The sequence below is a fragment of the Amia ocellicauda genome, unplaced genomic scaffold (assembly GCF_036373705.1).
Source record: "Amia ocellicauda isolate fAmiCal2 unplaced genomic scaffold, fAmiCal2.hap1 HAP1_SCAFFOLD_160, whole genome shotgun sequence".
Lineage (NCBI taxonomy): Eukaryota > Metazoa > Chordata > Actinopteri > Amiiformes > Amiidae > Amia > Amia ocellicauda.
The window spans coordinates 69,294-94,633 of NW_027102723.1; the positions used below are offsets into that span (position 1 = coordinate 69,294).

The 25,340-nt window shown below is 43.0% G+C and overlaps 9 non-coding genes and 8 pseudogenes across 9 annotated transcripts; 8 read left to right on the top strand and 9 right to left on the bottom strand.

The window, feature by feature from the left end:
• On the top strand, positions 1–89 carry trnay-gua (transfer RNA tyrosine (anticodon GUA)). The gene is given in 2 exon segments: positions 1–37; positions 54–89. It is a non-coding gene; the product is annotated as a tRNA-Tyr (tRNA).
• Positions 90–315: 226 nt separating this feature from the next.
• On the top strand, positions 316–388 carry trnak-uuu (transfer RNA lysine (anticodon UUU)). Its single transcript has one exon. It is a non-coding gene; the product is annotated as a tRNA-Lys (tRNA).
• A 3,243-nt stretch (positions 389–3,631) lies between these two features.
• trnay-gua (transfer RNA tyrosine (anticodon GUA)) lies at positions 3,632–3,720 on the top strand. Its single transcript is given in 2 exon segments — positions 3,632–3,668; positions 3,685–3,720. It is a non-coding gene; the product is annotated as a tRNA-Tyr (tRNA).
• A 235-nt stretch (positions 3,721–3,955) lies between these two features.
• On the top strand, positions 3,956–4,028 carry trnak-uuu (transfer RNA lysine (anticodon UUU)). The gene has a single exon. It is a non-coding gene; the product is annotated as a tRNA-Lys (tRNA).
• Positions 4,029–7,579: 3,551 nt separating this feature from the next.
• Positions 7,580–7,652, top strand: trnak-uuu (transfer RNA lysine (anticodon UUU)). The gene has a single exon. It is a non-coding gene; the product is annotated as a tRNA-Lys (tRNA).
• Positions 7,653–10,989: 3,337 nt separating this feature from the next.
• trnay-gua (transfer RNA tyrosine (anticodon GUA)) lies at positions 10,990–11,078 on the top strand. Its single transcript is given in 2 exon segments — positions 10,990–11,026; positions 11,043–11,078. It is a non-coding gene; the product is annotated as a tRNA-Tyr (tRNA).
• Positions 11,079–14,460: 3,382 nt separating this feature from the next.
• trnay-gua (transfer RNA tyrosine (anticodon GUA)) lies at positions 14,461–14,549 on the top strand. Its single transcript is given in 2 exon segments — positions 14,461–14,497; positions 14,514–14,549. It is a non-coding gene; the product is annotated as a tRNA-Tyr (tRNA).
• A 235-nt stretch (positions 14,550–14,784) lies between these two features.
• On the top strand, positions 14,785–14,857 carry trnak-uuu (transfer RNA lysine (anticodon UUU)). The gene has a single exon. It is a non-coding gene; the product is annotated as a tRNA-Lys (tRNA).
• Positions 14,858–16,251: 1,394 nt separating this feature from the next.
• LOC136723388 (U6 spliceosomal RNA) lies at positions 16,252–16,358 on the bottom strand. The gene has a single exon (XR_010806677.1). It is a non-coding gene; the product is annotated as a U6 spliceosomal RNA (small nuclear RNA).
• A 985-nt stretch (positions 16,359–17,343) lies between these two features.
• LOC136723384 (uncharacterized) lies at positions 17,344–17,462 on the bottom strand (annotated as a pseudogene).
• Positions 17,463–17,671: 209 nt separating this feature from the next.
• On the bottom strand, positions 17,672–17,790 carry LOC136723383 (uncharacterized; annotated as a pseudogene).
• Positions 17,791–18,008: 218 nt separating this feature from the next.
• LOC136723390 (uncharacterized) lies at positions 18,009–18,127 on the bottom strand (annotated as a pseudogene).
• Positions 18,128–18,342: 215 nt separating this feature from the next.
• On the bottom strand, positions 18,343–18,461 carry LOC136723386 (uncharacterized; annotated as a pseudogene).
• A 217-nt stretch (positions 18,462–18,678) lies between these two features.
• On the bottom strand, positions 18,679–18,797 carry LOC136723393 (uncharacterized; annotated as a pseudogene).
• A 210-nt stretch (positions 18,798–19,007) lies between these two features.
• On the bottom strand, positions 19,008–19,126 carry LOC136723391 (uncharacterized; annotated as a pseudogene).
• Positions 19,127–19,335: 209 nt separating this feature from the next.
• On the bottom strand, positions 19,336–19,454 carry LOC136723387 (uncharacterized; annotated as a pseudogene).
• A 216-nt stretch (positions 19,455–19,670) lies between these two features.
• Positions 19,671–19,789, bottom strand: LOC136723392 (uncharacterized; annotated as a pseudogene).
• Between the last annotated feature and the right edge of the window lie 5,551 nt (positions 19,790–25,340).

A 25,340-nucleotide genomic window follows, 5' to 3' on the forward strand; every position in this document is an offset into this window, starting at 1 on the left:
CCTTCGATAGCTCAGTTGGTAGAGCGGAGGACTGTAGGTTTCAGGCAGCGGGCATCCTTAGGTCGCTGGTTCAATTCCGGCTCGAAGGAAGGCGTGATTATGGTTTGACATCGGTTTTGGACGAGCTCCCAAATGTCAAGCCATTGGAATTGCATGAGGACAAGGAGAAAACACCGGAAATTCGGATTTGCTGTGGAGAACTCGCATTGCCCAAACATCTCATATGCATGTGACCCTGAGCCCAGTTTTCTAAACCGGCCAGAAAGCGGTCTGGAACAATCATGAAGCCAACACATTGTGAAGCACTTCACTGAAGCCGGGGTAGCTCAGCCGGTAGAGCATCAGACTTTTAATCTGAGGGTCCAGGGTTCGAGTCCCTGTTCGGGCGTCTTGTTGACCGAGGGCCATGATGGTGAAAAGCCTGGATGGCCTTCCAGGTGACAATGAAATATGCAGTTGCGTCTAGGCAAGGTGTCTAGTCCTCTTTGCTTCTTTCGGCAAATATCCAGCCTGGGCAAGTGTTGTCTTCCAGAGGCAAGTCAAGCCAGGAACTCTGAGAGATGTTTTTGCCGTTGACGACGTGTCACTTTAGAACAGCACAACATGCATCTCTACTTGACTTGGCACAATCTGTGAGGGTTGGGCCAACACAACGTGTCCACACATTTGCAGGCGTCTTGAAATACTTGGAATGACCTGTGGCCCCATGCCATGCAGAAGTCCACAGCTATGCGTGTCAGCATGCTCTGCTCTTCATCCCCAATGTGCCACTTGTAAGAACTGTGTAAAAAGCGACAGAGAACGTGATCAGCAAAGAAACACAATTCTCCTGAGAACAACAATCATCGTGCCGATCGTAATCTCAGTGCATACCTGGATGCCCAACAAGCCAAGCCAGTGGTTCCCAAGCGTTGTAATGCCACGGCACACTTTGCTGAGATAAAAAAACCTTCGCGGCGCACCAACATGAAAAAAAAAAAAAAGGATTTACTAGGTATTGTCTCACCTGAATGGCAACAGGCTGCTAAAACTATTATCACACGCACATTGCATGTTAAAGTATGTCAGTAAGGGAGTAATTAAAAGGGCAAATGTGTGAAGTGCAAGGAGTGGCCCTTAGTGGTTAGGTAAAAAAGTACACAGACAAACTAAATAATCCCTTGATACAAATCATTTATTTAGTGCAGACAGACCAAGACCAGCCACAATAAACTATTCGCAGTAAATATAAATTCACAGCAAAATAGGTTCAGTTCACAATATCCTATAACAAGCTGCACAAAGGCAGCGCTAGCAGTGGAAAGAACGAAGAACTGCAGAAGAAACGCCGGGGCTATTTAGAGCCCGATTATTCAACACAGAGGGGGAAAACCAAGGCCAAATGAGACTTAGAGGAACAGGAGACATCCAACAACAGTATAAAGATAAAAAGGAATTCACCACATGTCCCTTTAATCAATTGCCTTGCAGTTCCACTGTGTAGCGTTATGTTGGGTGTATTTTGATAAGAGCATTTGGGCTCTGAGCTGAAGCACTGATCTAAAGAAGACCTCTCCACCCCCAAAGTTATCAGATTTCCTTTGCTCATCAGCTTGGAACTGGTTTGCATCAAAGTGACAGTTTTGGGGAGGATGGCACCGAGAAGAGGCCAAATAGGTTGAATCCTGCTATGAGATGTCTGGAGAAAGGGGCCTGTAGGTGATAAAAACTCTTTGAAGTGGACGAGAGCCGAAATCCCGACATAGAGCTACGAACCCGGGCCAACCGGCATTTCCAAATGATGGCATGGATTGACATCAGTCATAAATCAAGCCCCCCTCCATTAGGACACTGGGGGCTGAAACCGAAATCCAATCTCAAGAACTCAAGAACCAATCACCTACTGATCTGACAGACTATAAGGAACAGTGCACAGTCTCTCTCTCTCTCTCTCTCTTTCTCTCTCACCTGAACCAGTAACTCGCTGCCACAGCTCAACCTGTAGCTCTGTTGCCCGAACCAGAACCAGAAACCAACCAAGTCTTTGCCGGCAACAGAAGAGTTAAACTGGGAGAAGTAGATTGAGCCGTACGAAGAATTCTATTAAAGGACTATATTAAAGAAAGAACTTTACAGACTGCGCATGCCCGCCTGTGCCCACCTGATCAGTGGAGTTTTACAGCTGGACAATTGAGAAAGTCGAATGTATATGAAAGTGTTCAGTCATTTAAATAGCTATTTGAGTCTTAAGAAACTTGACCCTTGGAACGAACAGGGCCCTGCTTTCCTCAAAGACTTTGTCTTCAAGTAACTACGGTGGAACCCTGCTTACAAAGAAGATTTTGTGCACAACCTTGGAGCCTTCAAACCAGTGGAAAATCTGTTTGGAAAAGACTCTAATTTCGCGAAACCCCAATTTCCAGGTGCATCGACTGAGTGGAAGTTCTTGGACAAAGCCGAACCGCACTGCCTTTGTTCCAAACCACACGGACCATATGCCGTGTGCTGTGATCTGAGCCCGAAGACAGAGAGGCCTCTCTGCGACGAAGTTCAGATAAGTTTAACAGTTTGGAGTTCATGATTCATGACATTTGAGAAATCAATTAGAAATGTTATTCTGTGATTCAAAACTCTAGAATGTGTAATATCATTTAGTTTTCTTAAATATAAATGTGTGTTGCATTAAACTGTTTTGTTGATAATTTTAGAAATAAAATCTGTCAACCCCGAGAAATATCTTCTCATTCCTGTTTAACTGTTTAGTCTGAAATTGACACAAGTCAATAGACGTTAGATTATTGGTGGCCCTGCCTATCCTTGATCATTGAATAATAATCAGTTAAGGGAAATTGTGGTAACAAGTAATGATAGGATCTTTCTCGGCACCTAAACGTAAATGAGACTGATATATATATAACGAGAAGTTACCTGACATAAATACTAACCTGCGTAGTTATTTAATGTCTGACTAACAATACTAACGAGAGACTCACCTTCGTCTTACTAACCGGTATTGTAGTTAATGTGTTTATAACCTTTTTTGTTTAACGATTTGTGTGTTATCATATGCGATCCCATGGTCTTTGATTTGGTCACGGAAGTGATTTGTCTTTGATTTGTTGATCTAGAGTTGAATTTTAATTAGCTTTTCCCTTTTGTATAATTAGTGTAGTGCTACATTTAGTCTTTGTTTTTGAATAAATTTAACAATTTATATCTTTGGAATTGGTGTCTGTGTCCAATTATTACAGAAATTGAGTTCTACAAGATTCCAGGATTCGTGATAAGGTGATACTATAAATTCACTTCTTAAATTGAAATTTATAAGTGTACCTTACGATACAACTGATAGCACTGCAACTCAGTGTAGGTGTGCGTTCAGTCCGGCAAACACAACATTTCAGTTATGAAACGCTTTCTACAGGTGATGTATAAATGTAATATTTTCACACATTTGAATAAGTTTGATTTGATACAAGATTTATGAAGTTGACCAAACAAAATGACATAATATTTTTCAGGGGATAAAAATCTCACGACACAATTGGGTAGTCCTCACGGCACACGGGTTGAAAACCACTGAGCCAAGCCACGGTGCTTCTTGGCTTTGCACGGCCACTGAGACTGCCAGGGGAAGACGGTGAGAAGCTTCCCTTCGATAGCTCAGTTGGTAGAGCGGAGGACTGTAGGTTTCAGACAGCGGGCATCCTTAGGTCGCTGGTTCAATTCCGGCTCGAAGGAAGGCGTGATTATGGCTTGACATCGGTTTTGGACGAGCTCCCAAATGTCAAGCCATTGGAATTGCATGAGGACAAGGAGAAAACACCGGAAATTCGGATTTGCTGTGGAGAACTCGCATTGCCCAAACATCTCATATGCATGTGACCCTTTTCACCCTGAGCCCAGTTTTCTAAACCGGCCAGAAAGCGGTCTGGAACAATCATGAAGCCAACACATTGTGAAGCACTTCACTGAAGCCCGGGTAGCTCAGCCGGTAGAGCATCAGACTTTTAATCTGAGGATCCAGGGTTCGAGTCCCTGTTCGGGCGCCTTGTTGACCGAGGGCCATGATGGTGAAAAGCCTGGATGGCCTTCCAGGTGACAATGAAATATGCAGTTGCGTCTATGCAAGGTGTCTAGTCCTCTTTGCTTCTTTCGGCAAATATCCAGCCTGGGCAAGTCAAGCCAGGAACTCTGAGAGATGTTTTTGCCGTTGACGACGTGTCACTTTAGAACAGCACAACATGCATCTCTACTTGATTTGGCACAATCTGTGAGGGTTGGGCCAACACAACGTGTCCACACATTTGCAGGCGTCTTGAAATACTTGGAATGACCTGTGGCCCCATGCCATGCAGAAGTCCACAGCTATGCGTGTCAGCATGCTCTGCTCCTCATCCCCAATGTGCTACTTGTAAGAACTGTATAAAAAGCGACAGAGAACGTGATCAGCAAAGAAACACAATTCTCCTGAGAACGACAATCATCGTGCCGATCGTAATCTCAGTGCATACCTGGATGCCCAACAAGCCAAGCCAGTGGTTCCCAAGCGTTGTAATGCCACGGCACACTTTGCTGAGACCAAAAACCTTCGCGGCGCACCAACATGAAAAAAAAAAAAAAGGATTTACTAGGTATTGTCTCACCTGAATGGCAACAGGCTGCTAAAGCTATTATCACACGCACATTGCATGTTAAAGTATGTCAGTAAGGGAGTAATTAAAAGGGCAAATGTGTGAAGTGCAAGGAGTGGCCCTTAGTGGTTAAGTAAAAAAGTACACAGACAAACTAAATAATCCCTTGATACATATCATTTATTTAGTGCAGACAGACCAAGACCAGCCACAATAAACTATTCGCAGTAAATATAAATTCACAGCAAAATAGGTTCAGTTCACAATATCCTATAACAAGCTGCACAAAGGCAGCGCTAGCAGTGGAAAGAACGAAGAACTGCAGGAGAAACGCCGGGGCTATTTAGAGCCCGATTATTCAACACAGAGGGGGAAAACCAAGGCCAAATGAGACTTAGAGGAACAGGAGACATCCAACAACAGTATAAAGATAAAAAGGAATTCACCACATGTCCCTTTAATCAATTGCCTTGCAGTTCCACTGTGTAGCATTATGTTGGGTGTATTTTGATAAGAGCATTTGGGCTCTGAGCTGAAGCACTGATCTAAAGAAGACCTCTCCACCCCCAAAGTTATCAGATTTCCTTTGCTCATCAGCTTGGAACTGGTTTGCATCAAAGTGACAGTTTTGGGGAGGATGGCACCGAGAAGAGGCCAAATAGGTTGAATCCTGCTATGAGATGTCTGGAGAAAGGGGCCTGTAGGTGATAAAAACTCTTTGAAGTGGACGAGAGCCGAAATCCCGACATAGAGCTACGAACCCGGGCCAACCGGCATTTCCAAAAGATGGCATGGATTGACATCAGTCATAAATCAAGCCCCCCTCCATTAGGACACTGGGGGCTGAAACCGAAATCCAATCTCAAGAACTCAAGAACCAATCACCTATTGATCTGACAGACTATAAGGAACAGTGCACAGTCTCTCTCTCTCTCTCTCTCTCTCTTTCTCTCTCTCTCTCTTTCTCTCTCACCTGAACCAGTAACTCGCTGCCACAGTTCAACCAGTAGCTCTGTTGCCCGAACCGGAACCAGAAACCAACCAAGTCTTTGCCGGCAACAGAAGAGTTAAACTGGGAGAAGGAGATTGAGCCGTACGAAGAATTCTTTTAAAGGACTTTATTAAATAAAGAACTTTACAGACTGCGCATGCCCGCCTGTGCCCACCTGATCAGTGGAGTTTTACAGCTGGACAATTGAGTAAGTCGAATGTATATGAAAGTGTTCAGTCATTTAAATAGCTATTTGAGTCTTAAGAAACTTGACCCTTGGAACGAACAGGGCCCTGCTTTCCTCAAAGACTTTGTCTTCAAGTAACTACGGTGGAACCCTGCTTACAAAGAAGATTTTGTGCACAACCTTGGAGCCTTCAAACCAGTGGAAAATCTGTTTGGAAAAGACTCTAATTTCGCGAAACCCCAACTTCCAGGTGCATCGACTGAGTGGAAGTTCTTGGACAAAGCCGAACCGCACTGCCTTTGTTCCAAACCACACGGACCATGTGCCGTGTGCTGTGATCTGAGCCCGAAGACAGAGAGGCCTCTCTGCGACGAAGTTCAGATAAGTTTAACAGTTTGGAGTTCATGATTCATGACATTTGAGAAATCAATTAGAAATGTTATTCTGTGATTCATAACTCTAGAATGTGTAATATCATTTAGTTTTCTTAAATATAAATGTGTGTTGCATTAAACTGTTTTGTTGATAATTTTAGAAATAAAATCTGTCAACCCCGAGAAATATCTTCTCATTCCTGTTTAACTGTTTAGTCTGAAATTGACACAAGTCAATAGACGTTAGATAATTGGTGTCCCTGCCTATCCATGATCATTGAATAATAATCAGTTAAGGGAAATTGTGGTAACAAGTAACGATAGGATCTTTCTCGGCACCTAAACGTAAATGAGACTGATATATATATAACGAGAAGTTACCTGACATAAATACTAACCTGCGTAGTTATTTAATGTCTGACTAACAATACTAACGAGAGACTCACCTTCGTCTTACTAACCGGTATTGTAGTTAATGTGTTTATAACCTTTTTTGTTTAACGATTTGTGTGTTATCATATGCGATCCCATGGTCTTTGATTTGGTCACGGAAGTGATTTGTCTTTGATTTGTTGATCTAGAGTTGAATTTTAATTAGCTTTTCCCTTTTGTATAATTAGTGTAGTGCTACATTTAGTCTTTGTTTTTGAATAAATTTAACAATTTATATCTTTGGAATTGGTGTCTGTGTCCAATTATCACAGAAATTGAGTTCTACAAGATTCCAGGATTCGTGATAAGGTGATACTATAAATTCACTTCTTAAATTGAAATTTATAAGTGTACCTTACGATACAACTGATAGCACTGCAACTCAGTGTAGGTGTGCGTTCAGTCCGGCAAACACAACATTTCAGTTATGAAACGCTTTCTACAGGTGATGTATAAATGTAATATTTTCACACATTTGAATAAGTTTGATTTGATACAAGATTTATGAAGTTGACCAAACAAAATGACATAATATTTTTCAGGGGATAAAAATCTCACGACACAATTGGGTAGTCCTCACGGCACACGGGTTGAAAACCACTGAGCCAAGCCACGGTGCTTCTTGGCTTTGCACGGCCACTGAGACTGCCAGGGGAAGACGTTGAGAAGTTTCCCTTCGATAGCTCAGTTGGTAGAGCGGAGGACTGTAGGTTTCAGGCAGCGGGCATCCTTAGGTCGCTCGAAGGAAGGCGTGATTATGGTTTGACATCGGTTTTGGACGAGCTCCCAAATGTCAAGCCATTGGAATTGCATGAGGACAAGGAGAAAACACCGGAAATTCGGATTTGCAGTGGAAAACTCGCATTGCCCAAACATCTCATATGCATGTGACCCTTTTCACCCTGAGCCCAGTTTTCTAAACCGGCCAGAAAGCGGTCTGGAACAATCATGAAGCCAACACATTGTAAAGCACTTCACTGAAGCCCGGGTAGCTCAGCCGGTAGAGCATCAGACTTTTAATCTGAGGGTCCAGGGTTCGAGTCCCTGTTTGGGCGCCTTGTTGACCGAGGGCCATAATGGTGAAAAGCCTGGATGGCCTTCCAGGTGACAATGAAATATGCAGTTGCGTCTAGACAAGGTGTCTAGTCCTCTTTGCTTCTTTCGGCAAATATCCAGCCTGGGCAAGTGTTGTCTTCCAGAGGCAAGTCAAGCCAGGAACTCTGAGAGATGTTTTTGCCGTTGACGACGTGTCACTTTAGAACAGCACAACATGCATCTCTACTTGACTTGGCACAATCTGTGAGGGTTGGGCCAACACAACGTGTCCACACATTTGTAGGCGTCTTGAAATACTTGGAATGACCTGTGGCCCCATGCCATGCAGAAGTCCACAGCTATGCGTGTCAGCATGCTCTGCTCCTCATCCCCAATGTGCCACTTGTAAGAACTGTGTAAAAAGCGACAGAGAACGTGATCAGCAAAGAAACACAATTCTCCTGAGAACGACAATCATCGTGCCGATCGTAATCTCAGTGCATACCTGGATGCCCAACAAGCCAAGCCAGTGGTTCCCAAGCGTTGTAATGCCACGGCACACTTTGCTGAGACCAAAAACCTTCGCGGCGCACCAACATGAAAAAAAAAAAAAAGGCTTTACTAGGTATTGTCTCACCTGAATGGCAACAGGCTGCTAAAACTAATATCACACGCACATTGCATGTTAAAGTATGTCAGTAAGGGAGTAATTAAAAGGGCAAATGTGTGAAGTGCAAGGAGTGGCCCTTAGTGGTTAGGTAAAAAATTACACAGACAAACTAAATAATCCCTTGATACAAATCATTTATTTAGTGCAGACAGACCAAGACCAGCCACAATAAACTATTCGCAGTAAATATAAATTCACAGCAAAATAGGTTCAGTTCACAATATCCTATAACAAGCTGTATGTTACGAAGTGGTTAAACGTTACAAAGGGCATTACAATTGTTGAAAAACAATAGCACACGGATCAAACATGCTATCCCCGCCGTTTTATTCGATTCGATTAGACGTTTCGCGACCGAAATGTTTTGTGTGCAGACGGAACGCACACCTGAGCCGAGCACGATCACAATACATATCCACAGTTAATCTAAGCAGTATCATATTGTAACCGTTTCGGTCTGTTATCAACCCTTCCGGATCCAAAACCAGGAGTCAGACACCCTTTTCGGTGGACACGCTGTTGACTTCTCACAAGCACCATCTGCCTTCACAAAGGCAGCGCTAGCAGTGGAAAGAACGAAGAACTGCAGGAGAAACGCCGGGGCTATTTAGAGCCCGATTATTCAACACAGAGGGGGGAAACCAAAGCCAAATGAGACAAAGTGACAGTTTTGGGGAGGATGGCACCGAGAAGAGGCCAAATAGGTTGAATCCTGCTATGAGATGTCTGGAGAAAGGGGCCTGTAGGTGATAAAAACTCTTTGAAGTGGACGAGAGCCGAAATCCCGACATAGAGCTACGAACCCGGGCCAACCGGCATTTCCAAAAGATGGCATGGATTGACATCAGTCATAAATCAAGCCCCCCTCCATTAGGACACTGGGGGCTGAAACCGAAATCCAATCTCAAGAACTCAAGAACCAATCACCTATTGATCTGACAGACTATAAGGAACAGTGCACAGTCTCTCTCTCTCTCTCTCTCTCTCTCTCTTTCTCTCTCACCTGAACCAGTAACTTGCTGCCACAGCTCAACCTGTAGCTCTGTTGCCCAAACCGGAACCAGAAACCAACCAAGTCTTTGCCGGCAACAGAAGAGTTAAACTGGGAGAAGGAGATTGAGCCGTACGAAGAATTCTTTTAAAGGACTTTATTAAATAAAGAACTTTACAGACTGCGCATGCCCGCCTGTGCCCACCTGATCAGTGGAGTTTTACAGCTGGACAATTGAGTAAGTCGAATGTATATGAAAGTGTTCAGTCATTTAAATAGCTATTTGAGTCTTAAGAAACTTGACCCTTGGAACGAACAGGGCCCTGCTTTCCTCAAAGACTTTGTCTTCAAGTAACTACGGTGGAACCCTGCTTACAAAGAAGATTTTGTGCACAACCTTGGAGCCTTCAAACCAGTGGAAAATCTGTTTGGAAAAGACTCTAATTTCGCGAAACCCCAACTTCCAGGTGCATCGACTGAGTGGAAGTTCTCGGACAATGCCGAGCCGCACTGCCTTTGTTCCAAACCACACGGACCATGTGCCGTGTGCTGTGATCTGAGCCCGAAGACAGAGAGGCCTCTCTGCGACGAAGTTCAGATAAGTTTAACAGTTTGGAGTTCATGATTCATGACATTTGAGAAATCAGTTAGAAATGTTATTCTGTGATTCATAACTCTAGAATGTGTAATATCATTTAGTTTTCTTAAATATAAATGTGTGTTGCATTAAACTGTTTTGTTGATAATTTTAGAAATAAAATCTGTCAACCCCGAGAAATATCTTCTCATTCCTGTTTAACTGTTTAGTCTGAAATTGACACAAGTCAATAGACGTTAGATTATTGGTGGCCCTGCCTATCCTTGATCATTGAATAATAATCAGTTAAGGGAAATTGTGGTAACAAGTAATGATAGGATCTTTCTCGGCACCTAAACGTAAATGAGACTGATATATATATAACGAGAAGTTACCTGACATAAATACTAACCTGCGTAGTTATTTAATGTCTGACTAACAATACTAACGAGAGACTCACCTTCGTCTTACTAACCGGTATTGTAGTTAATGTGTTTATAACCTTTTTTGTTTAACGATTTGTGTGTTATCATATGCGATCCCATGGTCTTTGATTTGGTCACGGAAGTGATTTGTCTTTGATTTGTTGATCTAGAGTTGAATTTTAATTAGCTTTTCCCTTTTGTATAATTAGTGTAGTGCTACATTTAGTCTTTGGTTTTGAATAAATTTAACAATTTATATCTTTGGAATTGGTGTCTGTGTCCAATTATTACAGAAATTGAGTTCTACAAGATTCCAGGATTCGTGATAAGGTGATACTATAAATTCACTTCTTAAATTGAAATTTATAAGTGTACCTTACGATACAACTGATAGCACTGCAACTCAGTGTAGGTGTGCGTTCAGTCCGGCAAACACAAAATTTCAGTTATGAAACGCTTTCTACAGGTGATGTATAAATGTAATATTTTCACACATTTGAATAAGTTTGATTTGATACAAGATTTATGAAGTTGACCAAACAAAATGACATAATATTTTTCAGGGGATAAAAATCTCACGACACAATTGGGTAGTCCTCACGGCACACGGGTTGAAAACCACTGAGCCAAGCCACGGTGCTTCTTGGCGTTGCACGGCCACTGAGACTGCCAGGGGAAGACAGTGAGAAGCTTCCCTTTGATAGCTCAGTTGGTAGAGTGGAGGACTGTAGGTTTCAGGCAGCGGGCATCCTTAGGTCGCTGGTTCAATTCCTGCTCGAAGGAAGGCGTGATTATGGTTTGACATCGGTTTTTTGACGAGCTCCCAAATGTCAAGCCATTGGAATTGCATGAGGACAAGGAGAAAACACCGGAAATTCGGATTTGCTGTGGAAAACTCGCATTGGCCAAACATCTCATATGCATGTGACCCTTTTCAATATCCAGCCTGGGCAAGTGTTGTCTTCCAGAGGCAAGTCAAGCCAGGAACTCTTAGAGATGTTTTTGCCGTTGACGACGTGTCACTTTAGAACAGCACAACATGCATCTCTACTTGACTTGGCACAATCTGTGAGGGTTGGGCCAACACAACGTGTCCACACATTTGCAGGCGTCTTGAAATACTTGGAATGACCTGTGGCCCCATGCCATGCAGAAGTCCACAGCTATGCGTGTCAGCATGCTCTGCTCCTCATCCCCAATGTGCCACTTGTAAGAACTGTGTAAAAAGCGACAGAGAACGTGATCAGCAAAGAAACACAATTCTCCTGAGAACGACAATCATCGTGCCGATCGTAATCTCAGTGCATACCTGGATGCCCAACAAGCCAAGCCAGTGGTTCCCAAGCATTGTAATGCCACGGCACACTTTGCTGAGACCAAAAACCTTCGCGGCGCACCAACATGAAAAAAAAAAAAAAGGATTTACTAGGTATTGTCTCACCTGAATGGCAACAGGCTGCTAAAACTATTATCACATGCACATTGCATGTTAAAGTATGTCAGTAAGGGAGTAATTAAAAGGGCAAATGTGTGAAGTGCAAGGAGTGGCCCTTAGTGGTTAGGTAAAATAGTACACAGACAAACTAAATAATCCCTTGATACAAATCATTTATTTAGTGCAGACAGACCAAGACCAGCCACAATAAACTATTCGCAGTAAATATAAATTCACAGCAAAATAGGTTCAGTTCACAATATCCTATAACAAGCTGTATTTAACGAAGTGGTTAAACGTTACAAAGGGCATTACAATTGTTGAAAAACAATAGCACACGGATCAAACATGCTATCCCCGCCGTTTTATTCGATTTGATTAGACGTTTCGCGACCGAAATGTTTTGTGTGCAGACTGAATGCACACCTGAGCCGAGCACGATCACAATACATATCCACAGTTAATCTAAGCAGTATCATATTGTAACCGTTTCGGTCTGTTATCAACCCTTCCGGATCCAAAACCAGGAGTCAGACACCCTTTTCGGTGGACACGCTGTTGACTTCTCACAAGCACCATCTGCCTTCACAAAGGCAGCGCTAGCAGTGGAAAGAACGAAGAACTGCAGGAGAAACGCCGGGGCTATTTAGAGCCCGATTATTCAACACAGAGGGGGGAAACCAAAGCCAAATGAGACAAAGTGACAGTTTTGGGGAGGATGGCACCGAGAAGAGGCCAAATAGGTTGAATCCTGCTATGAGATGTCTGGAGAAAGGGGCCTGTAGGTGATAAAAACTCTTTGAAGTGGACGAGAGCCGAAATCCCGACATAGAGCTACGAACCCGGGCCAACCGGCATTTCCAAAAGATGGCATGGATTGACATCAGTCATAAATCAAGCCCCCCTCCATTAGGACACTGGGGGCTGAAACCGAAATCCAATCTCAAGAACTCAAGAACCAATCACCTATTGATCTGACAGACTATAAGGAACAGTGCACAGTCTCTCTCTCTCTCTCTCTCTCTCTCTCTCTCTTTCTCTCTCACCTGAACCAGTAACTCGCTGCCACAGCTCAACCTGTAGCTCTGTTGCCCGAACCGGAACCAGAAACCAACCAAGTCTTTGCCAGCAACAGAAGAGTTAAACTGGGAGAAGGAGATTGAGCCGTACGAAGAATTCTTTTAAAGGACTTTATTAAATAAAGAACTTTACAGACTGCGCATGCCCGCCTGTGCCCACCTGATCAGTGGAGTTTTACAGCTGGACAATTGAGTAAGTCGAATGTATATGAAAGTGTTCAGTCATTTAAATAGCTATTTGAGTCTTAAGAAACTTGACCCTTGGAACGAACAGGGCCCTGCTTTCCTCAAAGACTTTGTCTTCAAGTAACTACGGTGGAACCCTGCTTACAAAGAAGATTTTGTGCACAACCTTGGAGCCTTCAAACCAGTGGAAAATCTGTTTGGAAAAGACTCTAATTTCGCGAAACCCCAACTTCCAGGTGCATCGACTGAGTGGAAGTTCTTGGACAAAGCCGAACCGCACTGCCTTTGTTCCAAACCACACGGACCATGTGCCGTGTGCTGTGATCTGAGCCCGAAGACAGAGAGGCCTCTCTGCGACGAAGTTCAGATAAGTTTAACAGTTTGGAGTTCATGATTCATGACATTTGAGAAATCAATTAGAAATGTTATTCTGTGATTCATAACTCTTGAATGTGTAATATCATTTAGTTTTCTTAAATATAAATGTGTGTTGCATTAAACTGTTTTGTTGATAATTTTAGAAATAAAATCTGTCAACCCCGAGAAATATCTTCTCATTCCTGTTTAACTGTTTAGTCTGAAATTGACACAAGTCAATAGACGTTAGATTATTGGTGGCCCTGCCTATCCTTGATCATTGAATAATAATCAGTTAAGGGAAATTGTGGTAACAAGTAATGATAGGATCTTTCTCGGCACCTAAACGTAAATGAGACTGATATATATATCACGAGAAGTTACCTGACATAAATACTAACCTGCGTAGTTATTTAATGTCTGACTAACAATACTAACGAGAGACTCACCTTCGTCTTACTAACCGGTATTGTAGTTAATGTGTTTATAACCTTTTTTGTTTAACGATTTGTGTGTTATCATATGCGATCCCATGGTCTTTGATTTGGTCACGGAAGTGATTTGTCTTTGATTTGTTGATCTAGAGTTGAATTTTAATTAGCTTTTCCCTTTTGTATAATTAGTGTAGTGCTACATTTAGTCTTTGGTTTTGAATAAATTTAACAATTTATATCTTTGGAATTGGTGTCTGTGTCCAATTATTACAGAAATTGAGTTCTACAAGATTCCAGGATTCGTGATAAGGTGATACTATAAATTCACTTCTTAAATTGAAATTTATAAGTGTACCTTACGATACAACTGATAGCACTGCAACTCAGTGTAGGTGTGCGTTCAGTCCGGCAAACACAACATTTCAGTTATGAAACGCTTTCTACAGGTGATGTATAAATGTAATATTTTCACACATTTGAATAAGTTTGATTTGATACAAGATTTATGAAGTTGACCAAACAAAATGACATAATATTTTTCAGGGGATAAAAATCTCACGACACAATTGGGTAGTACTCACGGTACACGGGTTGAAAACCACTGAGCCAAGCCACGGTGCTTCTTGGCTTTGCACAGCCACAGAGACTTCCAGAGGAAGACGGTGAGAAGCTTCCCTTTGATAGCTCAGTTGGTAGAGTGGAGGACTGTAGGTTTCAGGCAGCGGGCTTCCTTAGGTCGCTGGTTCAATTCCGGCTCGAAGAAAGGCGTGATTATGGTTTGACATCGGTTTTGGACGAGCTCCCAAATGTCAAGCCATTGGAATTGCATGAGGACAAGGAAAAAACCCCGGAAATTCGGATTTGTTGTGGAGAACTCGCATTGCCCACACATCTCATATGCATGTGACCCTTTTCACCCTGAGCCCAGTTTTCTAAACCGTCCAGAAAGCGGTCTGGAAATATCATGAAGCCAACACATTGTGAAGCACCTCACTGAAGCCCGGGTAGTTCAGCCGGTAGAGCATCAGACTTTTAATCCGAGGGTCCAGGGTTCAAGTCCCTGTTTGGGTGCCTTGTTGACCGAGGGCCATGATGGTAAAATGACAATGAAATCTGCAGTTGCGTCTAGGCGAGGTGTCTAGTCCTCTTTGCTTCTTTCGGCAAATATCCAGCCTGTTGTCTTCCAGAGGCAAGTCAAGCCAGGAACTCTGAGAGGTGTTTTTGCCGTTGACGACGTGTCACTTTAGAACAGCACAACATGCATCTCTACTTGACTTGGCACAATCTGTGAGGGTTGGGCCAACACAACGTGTCCACACATTTGCAGTCGTCTTGAAATACTTGGAATGACCTGTGGCCCCATGCCATGCAGAAGTCCACAGCTATGCGTGTCAGCATGCTCTGCTCCTCATCCCCAATGTGCCACTTGTAAGAACTGTGTAAAAAGCGACAGAGAACGTGATCAGCAAAGAAACACAATTCTCCTGAGAACGACAATCATCGTGCCGATCGTAATCTCAGTGCATACCTGGATGCCCAACAAGCCAAGCCAGTGGTTCCCAAGCGTTGTAATGCCACGGCACACTTTGCTGAGACCAAAAACCTTCGCGGCGCACCAACATGAAAAAATAAATAAAAGGATTTACTAGTTATTGTCTCAGCTGAATGGCAACAGGCTGCTAAAACTATTATCACACGCACATTGCATGTTAATGTATGTCAGTAAGGGAGTAATTAAAAGGGCAAATGTGTGAAGTGCAAGGAGTGGCCTTTAGTGGTTAGGTAAAAAAGTACACAGACAAACTAAATAATCCCTTGATACAAATCATTTATTTAGTGCAGACAGACCAAGACCAGCCACAATAAACTATTCGCAGTAAATATAAATTCACAGCAAAATAGGTTCAGTTCAAAATATCCTATAACAAGCTGTATGTAACGAAGTGGTTAAACGTTACAAAGGGCATTACAATTGTTGAAAAACAATAGCACACGGATCAAACATGCTATCCCCGCCATTTTATTCGATTTGATTAGACGTTTCGCGACCGAAATGTTTTGTGTGCGGACTGAACGCACACCTGAGCCGAGCACGATCACAATACATATTCACAATTAATCTAAGCAGTATCATATTGTAACCGTTTCGGTCTGTTATCAACCCTTCCGGATCCAAAACCAGGAGTCAGACACCCTTTTCGGTGGACACGCTGTTGACTTCTCACAAGCACCATCCGCCTTCACAGAGGCAGCGCTAGCAGTGGAAAGAACAAAAACGGAGGGAAAATTCGCTTGCGCCGAACGGGGTCGAGAGATCCGCTGTGACGCAGGAGTGCGAGAGGACTCGACACCACCGAGCACGGGCGCGAGAGGGAGAGATACCCACGGTGTGAGAAACCGCCCGCGACGCAAGCACCAGATGCCCGCAAGGACAATGGGAACCGGCGCGCTACCGAGAAACTGACCAAGATATGGAACGCTTCACGAATTTGCGTGTCATCCTTGCACAGGGGCCATGCAAATCTTCTCTGTATCGTTCCAGTTTTATTATACGTATTGCCGTCGCGAACACAAGGGCTGGGTTAGAGAGCACCCGCCTTTGTACCCAGGTGGGCCGGGGGAGCGAGGCGACTCGCTGTTTGGGGTCGGGAAGCCTGTCCCACTCCCTGCTCGTTGGCGGTGAGGCCGGGGGCCTTCCCTGGAGAGACTCTAGCGCCTCTCTTTCACCAAACGTCCGTACCACCATGGCAGACAGGGACACTTCACCCCATCCCCATGCCGGGCAGAGGCATGCTGGGGGAATGTGCAAATCCGGAGAGGTAATCAATCAACCGTAATCCCAAGTGTCATTGGAAAACGGAGCAGAAATCCACTACAATCCCCGATACGCCGAAGTAGTGGGCAGAGATGCTTCCCCCCTGCCAGCCGCCAGGCGGAGCGGCCGGGGCTGCGCTGGTGAGGTGAGGTGTATCGTATCGTATCGTATCGTATCGTATCTTGATGTTCCCTTACAGCCCCCCTCCCCTGAGCCATTAACGATGACTCCATACCTGGTCTGCAATGATTAGCTCACAATGTGGGCTGCAGGACGTGCGTGACCTGTAGATTTCTCCACTGCACCTGTGTAACGTCTTGAACACGTCATTGGTACTAAGCCTTGGTGGGTAATTTGATTCTGAATTGCACCATTATAAAAATCTCTTGTGCCTTGGCAAGTCGCACAGGAAGAGGGCGTCTGCTAAGAAAGAAGTAGTGAGAAATGACAATCGGTCGCCTGCCCCGTTTAGCTTCCGAGATCTGACGAGATCGGGCGCGTTCAGGATGGTGTGGCCAAAAGCAGAGAGGCCTGGCTGCATGATGTCGCTTAAAGGCTGGTGGGTATTGACGGAACTTCCAGCAAAAAAAAAAAAAAAAAAAAAAAAAAATGGAGGGAACAATATCAGTGCAGCAAAGGGTGTTGTAAGTAGCGGGATACGTGTAAAATTCTTCAATTATATCTCCTCCAGACAGAAAGAGAGTATTAAGAGCTACGATGAAGTTACCCAAGTGACGTAAAAAGCTTGCAGCACCTGGTATTTCCAGGAGGTCTCCCATCCAAGTACTGACCAGGCCCTGACCCGTTTAAGTTCCGAGATCTGACGAGACGGGGTGCGTCCAGGACGGTGTAGCCGCAAGCCGAGAGGCCTGGCTGCATGATGTCTCTTTAAGGCAGACGGGTGTTGACGGAACTTCCAGCAAATAAAAAAAGAAAAATGGAGGGAAAAATATCAGTTCAGCAAAGGGTGTTGAAAGTAGCCGGGTACGTGTACATTTCTTCAATTATATCTCCTCCAGACAGAAAGAGAGAATTAAGAGCTACAATGAAGTTACCCAGGAGACATAAAAAGCTTGCAGCACCTGGTATTTCCAGGAGGTCACCCATCCAAGTACTGACCAGGCCCTGCCCCGTTTAGCTTCCGAGATCTGACAAGATCGGTAGCGTTCAGGACGGTGAGGCCGCAAGCCGAGACGCCTGGCTGCATGATGTCTCTTAAAGGCTGGCGGGTATTGACGGAACTTCCAGCAAAAAAAAAAAAAAAAAAAAGAAAAATGGATGGAAAAATATCAGTGCAGCAAAGGGTGTTGAAAGAAGCCGGGTACGTGTACAATTCTTCAATTATATCTCCTCCAGACAGAAAGAGAGAATTAAGAGCTACAATGAAGTTACCCAGGAGACGTAAAAAGCTTGCAGTACCTGGTATTTCCAGGAGGTCTCCCATGCAAGTACTGATCAGGCCCTGCCCCGTTTAGCTTCCGAGATCTGATGAGATCGGGCGTGTTCAGAACGGTGAGGCCGCAAGCCAAGAGGCCAGGCTGCATGATGTCTCTTAATGGCTGGCGGGTATTGACGTAACTTCCAGCAAAAAAAAAAAAAAAATGAAAAATGGAGGGAAAAATATCAGTGCAGCAAAGGGTGTTGACAGTAGCCGGGTACGTGTACAATTCTTCAATTATATCTCCTCCTGACAGAAAGAGAGAATTAAGAACTACGATGAAGTAACCCAGGAGACGTAAAAAGTTTGCAGTACCTGGTATTTCCAGGAGGTCACCCATCCAAATACTGACCAGGCCCTGCCACGATTTGCTTCCAAGATCTCACAAGATTGGGCGCGTTCAGGACAGTGTGGCCGCAAGCAAAGAGGCCTGGCTGCATGATGTCTCTTAAAGGCTGGCGGGTATTGACGGAACTTCCAGCAAAAAAAAATAAAAATAAAGAAAAATGGAGGGAAAAATATCAGTGCAGCAAAGGCTGTTGATAGTAGCCGGGTACGTGTACAATTCCTAAATTATAACACCTCCAGACAGAAAGAGAGTATTAAGAGCTACGATGAAGTTTCCCAGGAGACGTAAAAAGCTGGCAGCACCTGGTATTTCCAGGAGATCACCCATCAAAGTACTGACCAGGCCCTGCCCCGTTTAGCTTCCGAGATCTGTCGAGATCGGGCGCGTTCAGGACGGTGTGGACGCAAGCCAAGAGGGCTGGCTGCATGATATCTCTTAAAGGCTGGCGGGTATTGATGGAACTTCCAACAAAAAAAAAAAAAGAAAAATGAAGGGAAAAATACCAGTGCAGCAAAGGGTGTTGAAAGAAGCCGGGTATGTGAATAATACTTCAATTATATCTCCTTCAGACAGAAAGAGAGTATTAAGAGCTACGATGAAGTTACCCAGGAGACGTAAAAGCTTGCAGCACCAGGTATTTCCAGGAGGTCTCACATTCAAGTACTGACCAGGTCCTGCCCCGTTTAGCTTCCGAGATCTGACGAGATCGGTCGCGTTCAGGATGGTGTGGCCGCAAGCCAAGATGCCTGGCTGCATGATGTCTCTTAAAGGCTGGCGGGTATTGACGGAACTTCCAGCAAAAAAAAAAAGAAAAATAGAGGGAAAAATACCAGTGCAGCAAAGGGTGTTGAAAGTAGCCGGGTACGTGTACAATTCTTCAATTATATCTTCTCCAGACAGAAAGAGAGTATTAAGAGCTACGATGAAGTTCCCCAGGAGACGTAAAAAGCTGGCAGCACCTGGTATTTCCTGGAGATCTCCCATCCAAGTACTGACCAGGTCCTGCCCCGTTTAGTTTCCGAGATCTGACGAGATTGGGCGCGTTCAGGACTGTGTGTCCGCAAGCCGAGAGGCCTGGTTGCATGATGTCTCTTAAAGGCTGGCGGATATTGACGGAACTTCCAGAAAAAAGAAAAAAGAAAAAGAAAAATGGAGGAAAAAATATCAGTGCAGCAAAGGGTGTTGAAAGTAGCCGGGTACGTGTACATTTCATCAATTATATCTCCTCCAGACAGAAAGAGAGTATTAAGATCTACGATGAAGTTACCCAGGAGACGTAAAAAGCTTGCAGTACCTGGTATTTCCAGGAGGTCTCCCATCCAAGTACTGATCAGGCACTGCTCCATTTAGCTTCCGAGATCTGATGAAATCGGGCGCGTTCAGAACGGTGTGGCCGCAAGCCAAGAGGCCTGGCTGCATGATGTCTCTTAAAGGCTGGAGGGTATTGACAGAACTTCCAGCAAAAAAAAAAAAAAAAAGAAAAATACACATACCACGTGGGCAATTCTAGAGCGTCCCCTAGAGTACAAACAGTGTATCGTGCCTACAAAAGTTTTCTTGTTACTAACCTTTGGAATCTGGATTTCTGGACAAAGCTCTCCAATAACTATTACAGAACTTAGTTCTTTTCAGTCTAAGATTCCTCTCACGGGGCACCAATTATGTAGCGTAAGGTACACTTATAAATTTCAATTATAGAAGTGTATTTATAGTATCACCTTATCACGAATCCTGGAATCTTGTAGAACTCAATTTCTGTAATAATTTGACGCAGACACCATTTCCAAAGATATAAATTGTCAAATTTATTCAAAACAAAGACTAAATGTAGCACTACACTAATTATACAAAAGGGAAAAACTAATTAAAATTCAACTCTAGATCAACAAATCAAAGACAAATCACTTCCGTGACCAAATCAAAGACCATGGGATCGCATATGATAACACACAAATCGTTAAACAAAAAAGGTTATAAACACATTGACTACAATACCGGTTAGTAAGACGAAGGTGAGTCTCTCGTTAGTATTATTAGTCACACATTAAATAACTACGCAGGTTAGTATTTATGTCAGGTAACTTCTCATTATATATATATATATATATATATATATATATCAGTCTCATTTACGTTTAGGTGCCAAGAAAGATCCTATCATTACTTGTTACCACAATTTTCCTTAACTGATTATTATTCAATGATTAAGGATAGGCAGGGCCACCACTAATCTAATGTCTATTAACTTGTGTCAATTTCAGAATAAACAGTAAAACAGGAATGAGAAGATATTTCTCGGCGTTGACAGATTTTATTTCTAAAATTATCAACAAAACAGTTTAATGCAACACACATTTATATTTAAGAAAACTAAATGATATTACACATTCTAGAGTTATGAATCACAGATTAACATTTCTAATTGATTTCTCAAATGTCATGAATCATGAACTCCAAACTGTTAAACTTATGTGAACTTCGTCGCAGATAGGCCTCTCTGGCTTCCGGCTCAGATAACAGCACACGGCACGAGTTCCGTGTGGTTGGAACAAAGGCAGTCCGGTTCGGCTTTGTCCAAGAACTTCCACTCAGTCGATGCACCTGGAAGTTGGGGTTTCGCGAAAGTAGAGTCGTTTCCAAACAGATTTTCCACTGGTTTGAAGGCTCCAAGGTTGTGCACAAAATCTTCTTTGTAAGCTGGGGTTCCACCGTAGTTACTTGAAGATGAAGTCTTTGAGGAAAGCAGGGCCCTGTTTGTTCCAAGGGTCAAGTTTCTTAAGACTCAATTAGCTATTTAAATGACTGACACTTTCGTATTCAGTCGACTTAGTCAATTGTCCAGCTGTAAAACTCCACTGATCAGGTGGGCACAGGCGGGCAGTGCAGTCTGTAAAGTTCTTTATTTAATAAAGTCCTTTAAAAGAATTCTTCGTACGGCTCAATCTCCTTCTCCCAGTTTAACTCTTCTGTTGCCGGCAAAGACTTGGTTGGTTTCTGGTTCCGGTTCTGGCAACAGAGCTACAGGTTATGCTGTGGCAGCGAGTTACTGGTTCAGGTGAGAGAGAGAGAGAAAGAAAGGCCGTGTTTGTCCTTTATAGTCTGTCAGATCAATAGGTGATTGGTTCCTGAGTTCTTGAGATTGGATTTCGGTTTCAGCCCCCAGTGTCCTATTGGAGGGGGGCTTGATTTATGACTGATGTCAATCCATGCCATCTTTTGGAAATGCCGGTTGGCCTGGGTTCGTAGCTCTATGTCGGGATTTCAGCTCTCATCCACTTCAAAGAGTTTTTATCACCAACAGGCCCCTTTCTCCAGACATCTCATAGCAGAATAACAAACTATTTGGCCTCTTCTCGGTGCCATCCTCCCCAAAACTGTCACTTTGATGCAAACCAGTTCCAAGCTGATGAGCTAAGGAAATCTGATAACTTTGGGGGGGAGAGGTCTTCTTTAGATCCGTGCTTCAGCTCAGAGCCCAAATACTCTTATCCAAATACATCTTATCCAACATAACGCTACACACCACATCCCAAAGATGCTCTATTGGGTTGAGATCTGGTGACTGTGGTTGCCAGTTTAGTACAGTGAACTCATTGTCATGTTCAAGAAACCAATTTGAAATGATTCGACCTTTGTGACATGGTGCATTATCCTGCTGGAAGTAGCCATCAGAGGACGGGTACATGGTGGTCATAAAGGGATGGACATGGTCAGAAACAATGGGCCGTGGCATTTAAACGATGCCCGATTGGCACTAAGGGGCCTAAAGTGTGCCAAGAAAACATCCCCCACACCATTACACCACCACCACCAGCCTGCACAGTGGTAACAAGGCATGATGGATCCATGTTCTCATTCTGTATACACCAAATTCTGACTCTGAAATCGAGACTCATCAGACGTATGTATGTATGTATGCATGTCCAATTGCTTTGACAATACAAATGCACTGAATTGAGAGAGAGAGAGAGAGAGAGGTAGTCCAGACCGCTGCAAAATTCCTGCTGAAGTGATCTGGATCACCACACAATGGCCCAAGGACCACTGCAAACTTGGATTTCAATGTATTTGTGTAATGTGTGTTGCAATAGCACCTACCATGTTCCTTTGTGGTGATCTGGTTAATTCTGATCTGGGAAAACCACAATCCTGCAGGTTTAATAAGTCTCTCTACACATCAGTCCCTGAGTACCTTCAACCAATGGTCATTTTGACCAATTAAGCCCAAGATTTGAGTCAATTAAGTTGTCAAGGACTACCCAGTGAAGACGTGAACTCACGACTAGGTCACACTGTGAGCTCACCAGAGCAGACATTACACTGAGCTCACTGTGAGCTCACTTAGTGCTTTTCCAGCGACATGGTGATGGTGCTGGAGCCGGAGCCGCTGCCCTTACTCGGTGGCTAACCCACCTCTATGTTACAAATGTTCCCTAAACACTTATTTTGCAAGATCAATAAAAATCCTTTAGGAAATTTAAACTTTTACTGACACACATAGTTAATAGCAATGTATTATAACTTTACCAAAAATAATAATCTGTATATCTTTAATTGTTTAGACATTATTAAGATATAATGCATCTTTCACATAGGGAACATTTGTAACATGTTAGGAAAAACAAACAAATGATTTGAAAATATTCATAATTACAGCATACAATTTGTCAGGCTTCATAAGAATGGTATTTATAACATACTCTGTAAAAATCAAGCAAATAGCATTTGTGGTTCACAAGAAAATATATATATATATATATATAATCAAAGCTATCAGACTATAGCAGCCGTTGTATGAAGACACATACGATTATACAGCATTATTTGGCAGCTTCGCAAGACCTAATTTTAAACGTTGTTGGTAAGTTAGATAATTAGTGGGGACCCTCTATTTGCAGTTCTTCCCCTCCATAATTGCTAAAATAAAGTTTTACTGACATTTTATTGACCCTACCACTGCATAGGGCATATCTGTAACATGAACGCTACTGAATGGCACATACATTGAAAACTACAGAGAACTGAGACAAATCCACTTTACACTTCATAAATAATCTTAAAACGTTTCCAACCAAGGCAACACCCACTTGAAATACATTAATTCTCATTTTTGGTAAACAAAAAGAGAGATTGTTACATATGTTCCCTATGATGCATCTACAGAGAGAGAGAGACAGACAGACACTAACACTCTCTCTCTCTCTCTCTCTCAGCTGGGAGTGTGTGGGAGGGGTCTGCAGTGAGCGGGAGTGCTGCTGAGAGCTCTGTCCTTTGGCTGCGTTTTTTTGTTGCTTTACTTTTTTCAGTTTGTTTATTTTGTCTTCTGTTTTCAGTGCTTTTCTTATTGTGGGGGAACAGGGGAGGGGAGGGGGGAGTACCGGTAGTTCTTCCCGGGTCGGGGGGTCGGACCCCCTGAATGCGTCTTTGATAAGAAAAACTGACCCGACGCCATGGAGTCAAGATCGCTCCGGTGCAGTTCTGCCCCCTAGAGCAGTGTGTGTTAGCGGTTGGGGAGGTAGCAGGGTGTGAAAATATCAAGTCTGCTGCCATTGTTATCTTCTTAAAAACCACTGATCTGCTCAATCAGCTAGTGGCTAATGGCACAGTGTTAGACGACACTTTCACCCCGGTGTTGCCGCTCGCTGCTCCTGCCCGGAAGGTAACGCTGTCTAACGTCCCTCTGTTCATCCGCACCGGCTCGGGCAGCTGATGTCCGGCATTAAGAGGGTCCCGCTGGGCTGCAAAGCCCCGCAACTGAAACACGTCGTGTCCTTCCGAAGGCAGCTGTATATGATCCTCAATAACATCAATGAGGATCTTAATGTCTCCGAAGTTGGATCTCTCTTTCTGCCACCACCACGAAGATTGCTCTTTAGTAATGTTGGAAAGTCAAAGACAGCAACCGTCAGGGTTCTTGCATATGACGTATTCGTGCTGCACCTCTCTGCAAGGATCCAGGACAGTTTGTCAATGTAAACTCCAGTGCCTGGGAATATTTCCACCTAAAAGACAATGGTAAATAAAAAACAAGTTTATCCCCAAACTATTCTTATATTATGTTAAGTGGAATACTCAGACATTATCAGTGAGGCTGTGATTTTGTTACAGAAATGTGTTATTAAAGACCACAGTATGTCTCAATTCTAAGTTTATTAATTTACAGACATAATAAAGTCAGTGAATCTGTGACACCCATAATTCAATTACATTCTTATTATCAACTATAACTATGAATATACCTGATAATGTAGCATCATTAGATTGTTTACAACCAATATTTGTTTTCAATATATATATTTTTACCTTGTCTTTGTAATATTGTAGACCAAGAGTGTTACACCTGTTTTGGTGATTCTTTGTCAGATTCAGAACAATTTGCTGTGGGGCTGTCAGAACCACTTGATGGTGACACACTTTTGTCTTCATTGCTGATAAATGTGGCTTTTGTTACAATTTTTTTCAGATTGTCCAAAATTGATTGATAATCATTTCTAGTAATATATTTAATACAAAGTGAAAACAAAACCATCAATGCCTGCAATTATACTTGAGAGACTTGCTCTATGTTATTGGCAAACTGACCTTTTTGTGGGTCATTAACATTAGCTACGAAAAAAATAAAAAAGATAAAATACAACAATTACCAGGTCTAATGTAATGCATATAGTCATTAATGTAGGATTATGAAGTTATGTTGAAAAACTTTATTTAATAATCAGTATTATTAAACTATTAGACAGTGCACATTACGAGTCTGTATTGTGGTTCTAGATTACTTCAGTATGATCAACTATAATACATTACTCTGGAATCTAAATTACTTAAGAATAACATTTATCAAGGTAAGGAATTATTTGCTATAAATAAAAAAACTTACCATCAACCATACGGTTTCGAAGACATTGGTTTTCATTTTTAAGTCTTGTGTTTTCCTTTTCGAGCTGCTTAACTT